The sequence below is a fragment of the Zonotrichia leucophrys genome, chromosome 4A (genome assembly GCF_028769735.1).
Source record: "Zonotrichia leucophrys gambelii isolate GWCS_2022_RI chromosome 4A, RI_Zleu_2.0, whole genome shotgun sequence".
NCBI lineage: Eukaryota > Metazoa > Chordata > Aves > Passeriformes > Passerellidae > Zonotrichia > Zonotrichia leucophrys.
The window spans coordinates 19,685,901-19,696,560 of NC_088174.1; the positions used below are offsets into that span (position 1 = coordinate 19,685,901).

At 46.8% G+C, this 10,660-nt stretch overlaps 1 long non-coding RNA gene across 9 annotated transcripts; it reads left to right on the forward strand.

Moving 5' to 3' along the window:
* Window positions 1–994: 994 nt before the first annotated feature.
* Window positions 995–8,784, forward strand: LOC135447692 (uncharacterized). Of its 9 annotated transcripts, none has more exons than XR_010440244.1 (12): window positions 995–1,104; window positions 3,106–3,769; window positions 3,844–3,871; window positions 3,978–4,145; window positions 4,229–4,309; window positions 4,387–5,491; window positions 5,568–5,609; window positions 5,705–5,748; window positions 5,849–5,893; window positions 5,975–6,015; window positions 6,097–8,463; window positions 8,646–8,784. It is a non-coding gene; the product is annotated as an uncharacterized LOC135447692 (long non-coding RNA). The 9 variants fall into 9 exon arrangements; XR_010440245.1 differs by lacking the exon at window positions 995–1,104 and having other exon boundaries at window positions 1,999–3,769; window positions 6,097–8,347; window positions 8,422–8,463; XR_010440247.1 differs by lacking the exon at window positions 995–1,104 and having other exon boundaries at window positions 1,999–3,769; window positions 6,097–8,347; window positions 8,431–8,463.
* Window positions 8,785–10,660: the final 1,876 nt, after the last annotated feature.

The window sequence follows — 10,660 nt, forward strand, 5'->3', positions numbered from 1 at the left end:
GGCATTTCTGGCTGCCATGTTCCAAGACCTTCTTGAATAACTTTTAAACTATCCTGCAAAGGTTAATTAAAGGATGTTTAGCTCCAGTTGGGCTTTCTTCAAATCACTGCACATTTCACTTTGGTACCTAAACTAAAAAGCACACAATGACAGGAGCATTCTTGCATTTCCTCAGCTTTTGTAATTTATGTTAGTTGTCATTGACTGAGCACTGAAAACACAGAAAGCTGTGCAAATATTATTCACGCTCTCTAGTCATCAGACTTACCCAGTTCTGCCCAGCTCCCCTGAGATAAGACACCATTAAAAAAGAATTAAAGCCCAGAACACATATTCTTTGATTCAGTGTAAAATACTGAACGGCACAGAGAACCGGTACTAAGTTTCAACACACAATTCACACTGTTTTTCTTCAAAACAGATGCATCAGCTGCCATTTACAGCCACACAGCACAGGGGCCTTGCTGCAGAGGACAGTGGGCCAAGGGAGGGCTGGAACTACCCTCAGAACACTGACCTGTAAACAGCATCATAAAATCATAACAAATACCATTAATAGTTCATGAACTAGAAGCCGGTAAATTTTATTGTAAATTATTAGATTGCTTCACTATGTAGGGGCAAGATAAGATAGCAGGGTGTTTATTTTCCTGAGAGTTGACAGTTAGTCCATACAAACTTCCAGATTACAAATTGCTTTAAGTACAAGATTTACTTAGTTTTCTGTTTTTTTTTTTTTTTTTTAATTTCACAGCTGGAAGAAAATCTTTTTGGCCCTGAGTTACTGAGTCCTGCAGCAAGTATTCCAGAAATCTGGCTAAAATCCTCCCACTCCAAGGTGCAGCAGCTCCAGGTGTGACCAGTGAGAATGAGGAGGGGGCAGCTCCTGCCAGAGGCTGCTTTCAGAGGGTTACCTGGGCACGTCTGCACAAGGAACTGCCAGCCCAGAGAAGGAAACGGAAGTATCCCGAATGCCCCTCGGGGAACGGCGGTGGGAGCATCCGGCAGGGGCTGCGGAGCAGCCGGATGTGCCCGGGCGCGGAGCGCCGCTCGGAGAAAATGCCGAGGGACGAGCCCTCGTGCCAAGGGGCAGCACCTGAGCAGGTGGGGCAGCATGCGGGGTCCTGGAGAGCTTTCAGCTTTTATCAGTCCCTCCCCAGTGCCCCCAGAAAAGGGAGGGATTGCTAGGAGAAAGGGGGTTTAATTGAGGGGAAAAGCTTCCTTTCCCACAATTGTCCACATTCAAATTGAAGAGGAATCTACTTCCCCTGTAACTTCAATGGTCTCAATCGAAGGAAACCCTGCCTTTTCCATGCCGTTACGGGTTTTAATTGATAGAGAGTCCCCATCTTTCATTATTTTGCAGTTCAAATGGAAGGGGAAAACCTTGATGATGCTTTTTTTATGAGTTTGAATTAAGGGTAGCTCTGCCCTTTTCATCATAATAAGGCTTAAATGGAGAAGGAAGCCGAACTGTTCCTCCTTTTTAAGGGTTTGAATTGATGGAAAAATCCCCCGTTTTCCATCACTGGAGAGATTTAAGCTGAGGAATGCTCCTCTTTGCCCAATATTTTAGGGGATTAAATTAAAGGGGAGAAGCCATTTATTTGCCACCGTATTAGCCTAAGTGGAGGTAACTGACCTATTTCCTCATTTTAAGGAGTGCACTTGAAGCAAACTTTGCCTTTTCCAGCTTTTTAGGGGTTTAAAACTGCATTTCAGGGCACTTCTACCCACACCCTGGTATCAAATATTTTGGATGGGAGCAAGGCCAGCACGTGTGCACATATGTAATCTTAATACCACGTAGAAGTCTATTATTTTTTCTTATATTTATTTATTATGTAGATAGCCCCAATTAGAGGTTCTAAGGAGACTTTGACTACTCATATCATTAGTATTCTTCTCCACTCAGTCACACATGAAGTACTACTTAGCAGTCACTGAAGAATAATTATGTAAGTTAACAGCAACTTATCAAGTTGCTGTTAACTTACATAAATTGCCCAAATTACGAAGCTATGCTGCCTAAATACAAAGTTTTATTTTGTACCTGTTTTCTGCCCTTTTGCCCCAAGTAGCTGTAGCAAAAAAGAGAGTGCTGCCATTTCCCTGAAGAGCTTTCTCTTGTATCAAGCCCTTTAGTCCCCTTGAATTCCAATCAGAGGGGCCAAACAGCTGCAGCTGCTCTGAGGGCTTTTATACCCAGTGGGATTTTCCCCCTCCCTTTTCCTGGATGCCATGGAAATGAGAAGTGGGCACAATCAGGGGTATATTAACCCCAGTCTTTGGGTGAGGGGCTTCATTCCCTCTCTGGGATGTGCTGGGGTAAGAGCTCTCCTCTCATTTCAGTGAAGAGGCTCTTTCAGCTTATCTCATCTTCCTTTTAGCAGGTGCTTTTAGATATCTAAAGCAACAGAGGCTTGAAGGCACTGTGAAGAAAACAGCAATGAACACAGGGAGTATTTAAGTTCATGATTTTTGGGTTGTGTGTTTAGGAGTGGTAAGGTGCTTTGGTAATTCCTGGTTTTGCTTTTGTGTTTTTTTTGTTTTGTTTTGGTTTTGGGTTTTTTGTTGTTGGTTTTGTTTTTCTTTGGAAGAGTGCAGCTTCCTGAGATTCCAGGTTTTGCCAAGTGCAACACTTGAGATTTTTCAGCAGTTTTATCATGTCACAAAAGAGTGTTGAAGATAATGTCTTAGATTGAGGGTTTAGATGAGTTGAGGATTGTGACTAGGAGAGGGATGGTGAGCAGGTATCTGGTTAGGAAGTTATTCTGGGGAGTTTTGAAGGCAGCAGGGTGAGAAATGGTGTTTATTTGAGCCCCCCCCCCCCGCAAGGCTTTTCAGAAGCATAGCAGAGGCATAGAGGCATTCACATGTCTAACAGCACACAAAGTCATCCACTGCACTCACAGGAATGCCATTTAACTTTGCCTTTCTCTAACCCAGGTGCCACTCCTAATGAAGGCCACAGCCTTGGAATCAGGATGAAGCTGGAGCCTGAAGGAGCCAGGCACACTCAGGAGAGGGCAAGCAGCTGACTGGCTGGGATATGGCCCACATAACTCTGAACTCATACATTGGTTTTGGTTTTCTTTATTGTAGCTAACGAAGAGGTTAACAGGCAATCACGAGGCCCTCTGAGGCAGACTCATTTGAGGTGCAACGTGGATCCACATCACCAATCATCCAAGAGATAAGTTGGGAGCCATGGCTTGGAGATGGGATGATGGGAGAGTAGCGGGTTGGGAGTTCTTGGTACAGGTTTAAAAATTAGCAGAGGGAAAAGCAAACTTCTCCAAGGGGCTCTTAGGACAGCTAAACGGAGAGGCTCTACTTTTGATGGCAGCTTTCAGGCGGGCAGTGCAGAACAGCTCTGGTCTGTCTGGTGTTGTCCAGTGTACCGTGTTACCTAGTGTGTCTTTGGGGTCCCTTTCACCTTCTCCCCTTGAGGCCCTCACCACAAACATAATGTGTCGTGTTTAATGTCCCCCCATTTGTCACGTTCTGTGTCACGGGCGTCTGCACACATTTGTGCCGGAGCTGTTCTGCCCTGCTTCATAGCCTGCTGCAATAGAACAAGTCCTGGGGACTTGCAGTTTGCGGGGTGTCACTTGACTAGATGATATTCCTAGATAGACACAACGTGTTTGGAGCTGTGAAGTCATCCTGCAGCCCTTTGACTTTTGTCCTCACTTTCAGATGCAGAGGATAAAATCCAGGGCAAAACCCATCCACCCATCCCGGGTGAGGAGGTTCCCCCAAGCAGGTCAGTCACTTTTTGTCTCTGCAGGGGGAGTGTCAAGTGTCACTTTGTTACAGCACTGTTCTTTTTCTTTTTAGGAAGTAAAGCTGGATATCAGCAGTCCAGGTGAGGTGAGGTGGGCAAGGTGAGCATTGAGTAGAGTTCAGAAGCAGTGTTATTGTTCAAGACTCACTTTCCAGTGTAACTCTAAGCATCTGTTTCTGCGATTTAGGCAGTCCACTCGGAGCACCCCAAGCCCCAGTCACCAACTGGCTGACGGCCCGGGTTCGCTGCTCTCCTGAGCCCTGCAGAAGTATCACGGGACTCGGCGATGAAGCCCCTGCCTTTTCTATTTAAAGGTGTCACCAGGGTGGCCTTCAGCAATGGCCAAGGAGTTGCGGTGAGTCAGGGAAGTGGGGAGGAGGAGCGAGGGTCCACTCAGGTTTCAGCAATGCCGCATCACCACCTCTCCTCTTATCCCAGGCCTACCCCGTGACGATGGTGTCAGCCTCTGAGTGAGGACAAAGCTTGTGCCCCCAGGAGCCCGGCATTCTTAGGACAATGGTGAGTAGCAGAATTGTTGGGTTTTGGCCAGTGTGCTGCTGAGGTCATGCATTGATATTTGGTTTTCTTTAATGTAGCTGGCTAAGAAACACCAGGAGGTTGTTGAACAACAGTGCCAGCAGGACCTTCCCTGATGTAGAGGCCACCATCTTTTGTAAATGACATGGACCTGCATCCCCAGATGTCTGAGAGATAAGTAGAGGGCTAAGACCCACAGAGAGGATGAAAGCAGGGTGCTGGTTTGGGAATTACTGGAGAGGTTTCTGAGTCAGCTTTGGAGATGGGAGGTGTTCATGAAGTGGCCCTTTAGGCCTCATAAAAGCAAAGTCTCACTTTTGATCACAGAGCTGAGGTGTGCAGCAGGGCAGAGCAGTCCCGGTGTGTCTAGTGTCACTTGTCTATTGTGCATTATGTGTTGTTTGGGTATGTCATGTCTTTTACCTTAGCCCTTTGAGGAGACTGTCAGAAACCCTGGCATCATTCTTAGCATCTGTGATCTCTGCATTCCTTGGCCTGGCACCCAGGCCATAGAACTTTTGACTCGGGAGCTCAGACAGGCATCAGACTCTCTTCTGCCTTTGGAAGCATCCTGTCAGATGTCTTTTCAGGTCTTGTTCTGAGCTGTATGGACAGCTATGCCCCACCTGGATCCATTATGGTGGATTAGGGCTTGTAATAATATGAGGTTAGGTACAGGCTTCTGACCATAGGACTCCTAGGCATCCATCTTTGCTGTTCTTGGAATAAATCATCCAGTTAGCATCTTCTTTTTCCAGGGTTCTCTGAGCCTCATCAGCTCACCATCGGTCTTACCTCGGTCATCACCTTTTGCATTCTCTCAGTCCTTGCAGCCATTTTCCTTGCCAAGAGATTTCTGTCTGTGTTGTGTCCCCATTGTCTGTCCCGTCCTGTCCTGTGTCACAGGTGTCAGCACACATTTGTGCCGGAGCTGCTCTGCCCTGCCGCATAGCCTGGTGCAATAGGAGAAGTCCTGGGGACTTGAAGTTTGTATTGTGAGGTGTTGGTGGACTCTAGATGGGATTTGTAGATGGACACAAGATATCTGGAGCCCTTAAGTTATCCTGCAGCCCTTTGACTCTTGTCCTAACTTTCTTTCAGATGCAGAAGGATAAAATCCAGGGCAGAGCCACCCATCCTGGGTGAGGGGATTCCCCCATGCAGGTTAGTCACTGTTTGTCTCTGCAGAGGAAGCATAAATGGTGGCTGTTACAGCTCTGCTCTTTGTCTTTATTTTTAGGAAGTCAGGGCAAAGAGCAGCTGTCAAGGCTGAGTGGGCAAGGTGAGCATTGAGTAGGGTACCAAAGCTGTTGTTATTGCTGAGGTCTCAGTTTTTGGTGCAGCTCTAGGTATGTATTATTCTTCTTTTTATTTTAGATGGTCCGCTTGCCATCTATCCTAGCCCAGCATGCCCGTGCCAGGTGGGTTCAAGCTTAAGGTATTGGTGTGGCATACTTGTCAGGGTTGGGAGGTTGTGCTTTCACAGTATCTCAGCAGCTTTTCTGCTTTTTTTCTTTGCAGGTGCTGTCACTGCCCTAGGCATGACCAAGGAACAGAGGAGGGCAGGTGAGTTGGGGTTTAGGCAGGCTGACTCATAGGCGAACGTTATGCAGCAGCATGCTAAGCATGTCCCTTTTCTTTTTGCAGGTACCTTCTGGGCAGCCTCCAGAGTCAAATCAAGACTTGAGGTGAGCTGGGGCAGGGGTGCGGAGGACTCCCGGGGATTACCGTTTTTGAGGGCAATAGTCACCTTTTCTGTTTTGCCTTAGGTACCCTGGGGAGGCTTGTAGCCACAGCTTGGAAGCGGCAGCACCGAAGCACACACATTGAGAACATCTCAACATCCATATCTGACCGACGATGGCTTTTGTCCGCTCGTCTTCCAAAAGCTAAGGGTCGGGGCCAGTGGTTGGGAGAAGGGGAAAAGCCTTTACTATCACAGGAGGCAATCTGATGTCAGCTTAGCGGAGAGGTCTGTAGTGGGATGGGCTCCCTGGAAGTAAAGGGAGAGGGTTTCTCCTCAGCCTCACCAGAGCCTTTGCCGGGCAGGGCAGTTCCGACCCCTCTCCACAGCGTCGCGAACTTTGCGTTGTCAGCCTTCCTCGACTCAGCATTGTCACGGATCTTTCCCCCGAGGAGCTTGCCTTCATGTCCTGAGCTATAACCGTGGTCACCCAGCAGTCCGCTTCCTTCTCTAGGCTTGCCGAGCCTCTCGAGCATCTTCTTAACTGCTTTGGCACTAACTTCTTTTAACGAGTTACATTTCATCATCACATGCTGTTGTCATAGGGCTTCCTTTCCCTTGGCCTCATCGGCCTCTGGCTCGTCTTGTGCTAGGACTCTCGGGTCCCTAAGGGGAAAGTGCCAATCAGTTGCAACTTGTCTCTGTGTTATGTCATTTGTGTCTATGTTATGGTGTCCCTGTCTGTGGTATGTAGTGTGTGTCAATTGTCTTCCACGTCATAGGCCTTTGTTACATCTCGATGCTTTATCGGCACTCATCTGTGCCATATAGGCCGCGTTCTACTCACATTCCTTTCTGGATATCCCTTATTCTGGCATCTTTACAATTTTGCTCTTTGAGACAGGAATGTCTCACAGGGACAAGATGTTCTCATGCATCTTCCTTCTCACTACCAGCTTTGCTGGTGCCTTTTTTTCCATTGTCTTGGACTTCTACAGGGAGCGTCTTACACCCTCTTCAGGTGACTGCAGTAGTTCTGTAGGTTCTATTTTCTCAAAGGGTATAGGGCTCAAGAATTCATCTTCCAGAGAGTTATCTCCAGTCCTGGCTTATATTGTATGTACCTATATCATGTGTACCTGTATTGACGTATATTGTATGTACTCATATTGTATGTACCTATGCTGGCTTGTACAGTATGTACTTACATTGTATGTACCTATGTTGGCTTATACTGTGTGTACTTATACTGTATGGAAGCGCGTCACCCTATATTATGTGTATTTACACTCTGTGTATACTTGCACTGTATGTATCAGCTTATATTGCGTGTACTTACATTGTACCACTTATGATCAGAGCTGCCCTGCCCTGGTACGTAGTCACAGTTAGGTAGAACAGTTATAGAAATTTTACTCTTCCTCAGAAGCCTAGCAGAGGTATTCCCATGTCCTACAGCACACAAGGTTATCTACTGCACTCATAGGAATGCTGTCCAACTTTGCCTTTCTCTAACCCAGGTGCCACTGCTAATAAAGGCCACAGCCTTGGAATCAGGGTGAAGCTGGAGCCTAAAGCAGCCAGGCACACTCAGGAGAGGGCAAGTAGCTGACTTGCTGGGATTTGGCCCGCATAACTCTGGACTCATACTTTGGTTTTGGTTTTCTTTATTGTAGCTAACCAAGAAGCTAACAGGCCATCACGAGGCGTTCCAAGGCAGACTCATTTCAGGTGCCACATCACCAATCATCCAAACGATAAGTTGGGGGCCAGGGCTTGGAGATGGGATGATGGGAGAGTAGCAGGTTGGGAGATCTTGGGGCAGATGTAAAAATTAGCAGAGGGAAAAGCAATCTTCTCCAAGGGCCTCTTAGGACAGCTAAAGGGAGAGGCTCTACTTTTGATGGCAGCTTTCAGGCAGGCAGTGCAGAACAGTTCTGGTCTATGTTGTGTTGTCCAGTGTGCTGTGTTACCTAGTGTGTCTTTGAGGTCCCTTCTACCTTCTCTCCTCAAGGCCCTCACCACAAGCATGATGTGTCATGTTTAATGTCCCCCTGTTTGTCGTGTTCTGTGTCACAGGTGTCTGCACACATTTGTGCCGGAGCTGTCCTGCCCTGCCGCATAGCCAGCTGCAATAGGACAAGTCCTGGGGCCTTGCAGTTTGTGGGGTGTCACTGGACTCTAGATGATATTTCTAGATAGACACAAGATGTTTGGAGCTGTGAAGTCATCCTGCAGCCCTTTTACTTTTGTCCTAACTTTCTGATGAAGAGGATAAAATCCATGGCAAAATCCATCCATCCACCCATGCCGGGTGAGGAGGTTCCCCAGAGCAGGTCAGTCACTGTTTGTCTCTGCAGGGGGAGTTTAAAGTGTGACTCTGTTACAGCACTGTTCTTTTTCTTTTTAGGAAGTAAAGCTGGATATCAGCAGTCAAGGTGAGATGGGCAAGGTGAGCATTGAGTAGCTTACAGAAGCAGTTGTTATTGCTCAAGTCTCTCTGCTGCAACTCTAAGCATGTGTTCCTATTTCTGCACCAGGCATTCTTAGGACAATGGTGAATAGCAGAATTGTTGGGTTTTGGCCAGCGTGCTGCTGAGGTCATGCATTGATATTTGGTTTTCTTTAATGTAGCTGGCTAAGAAACACCAGGAGATTGTTGAACAGCAGTGCCAGCAGGACCTTCCCAGATGTAGAGGCCACCATCTTTTGTACATGACATGGGCCTGCATCCTGAGATGTCTGAGAGATAAGTAGAGGGCTAAGTCCCACAGAGGGGTGAGAGCGGGGTGCTGGTTTGGGAATTACTGGGAGGGGTTTTTGAGTCTACTTTGGAGGTGGGGGGTGTTCATGAAGTGGCCCCTTAGGCCCCATAAAAGCAAAGTCTCACTTTTGATGACAGTGCTGAGGTGTGCAGCAGGGCAGAGCAGTCCCGGTGTGTCTTGTGTCACTTGTCTGCTGTGCATTATGTGTTGTTTGTGTATCTCATGTCTTTTACCTTAGCCTTTGAGGGGTCTGTCAGAAACCCTGGCATTATTGTTAGCATCTGTGATCTCAACATTCCTTGCCCTGGCACCCAGGCCATAGATGCGATTCTGATACCTGTCTGAGCTCCTGAGTCAAAAGTTCTCTCTTTAGAAGCATCCTGTCAGATGTCTTTTCAGGTCTTGTTCTGAGCTGTACGGACAGCTATGCCTCACCTGGATCCATTATGGTGGATTAGGAGTTCTACTAGTATGAGGCTAGCTTATACTGTATGTACTTACACTGTATGTGAGTGTATTGGCGTATATTGTCTGTACTTACACTGTATGTAAGCGTGTCACCTTATATTGTGTGTACTTACACTCTATGTACACTTGCACTGTATGCGTCAGCTTATAATGTGTGTACTTACATTGTACCAATTATGATTGGAACTGCCCTGCCCTGGCCCGTAGTCACAGTTAGGTGGAAGAGTTATAAAAACTGTACCGTTCATCTGTGTTTTGTGGGATTTTGGGTAGAAAATTTATTGGGCCAGTGCGGGGACAAGTCCTAGCTGTCAGACACTCGTTGACCCCTTCCTGTTGTCTCACAGGTCCCCGAGGCTACCGATTTCCCCGGAATCTACCATTTGACGTCAAGGAGCGGCAGCGAGAAGATGCATTGAAGCACGTTCTTCAGCGTCTCAGGTAAGGGCCGCAGCGAGCGTGTGAGCGTGCGTGAGAGCATGTGAATGTGTCTGTCTGAGTCCGCTTGTCTCTGCGTGTGTGAGCGCACGCTGACTGGTTTTACCCTTGTGTGTATGACTTTTGCTTTTCAGGTTTTTCATCTCATTTTTAAATTTAGAATAAAAAATCCCCAGCCGGGGGGTTTTTTTTTTCCCCCCCGGCTGGGTTTTTTTTTCCTCAGTCCCAGTCAGTCTGCGAGGCGACGTTCATCGCCAAAGTTTGGGCACGGACCTTCCAGGGACCGGGGTTTTTGTCAGGCAGGAGGATTTTTTGGAGGTTCCCGGGAACCACGTTCCCGAGGACCAATGATTGCTGGGGTGTAATTTAGCAGTTGTGATGAGAGGGATGGTGAGTTTGTGTGTAATCTGAAGGGAGAGGTTATGGTAGATGAATGGTGGTTTTTGTGTGCTTTTGTTGTTTTGGGTTTCTTGTAACAATAACTCAACATGTAATGAAAATAGAAAAAGGTTATCACTTTGTGTTGATATGTGTATTGCTCTGTACTGCTCTGTATTGCTCCATATGTAAGTTTGACTTTTACCAGTGTGTCTATGGATTGTATATGCACTTGCGTTTGTATACACTGTTTCTATGTATTTTGCTGATGTCTAAATAAAAACATGCATTTAATAAAGTTGAATCCCCCCTAATAAAGATATCCCCTGCCCTTCCCTACCCCCATTGCGGCTCCTGTGTTTTTTTGGTGTGGTTTTGTATTTTCTTTCCACTGTATTTCTTCCTGTTGCTCTTCACTTTCCTTTTCTATCTCTAACGTAACTTCCATCTGTCTCTGTCCCTTTGTTTCTGTTTCTCACTCCTTCTGACACTGTCTCTGCTTCTGTAACTATGTTTCCATCCCCTTCCTTTTATTTGTCCATTTCACTATTTCTGTCTAACTGTATGTATTTTTCTCTCGTGTCTATACTTTGCACCTTA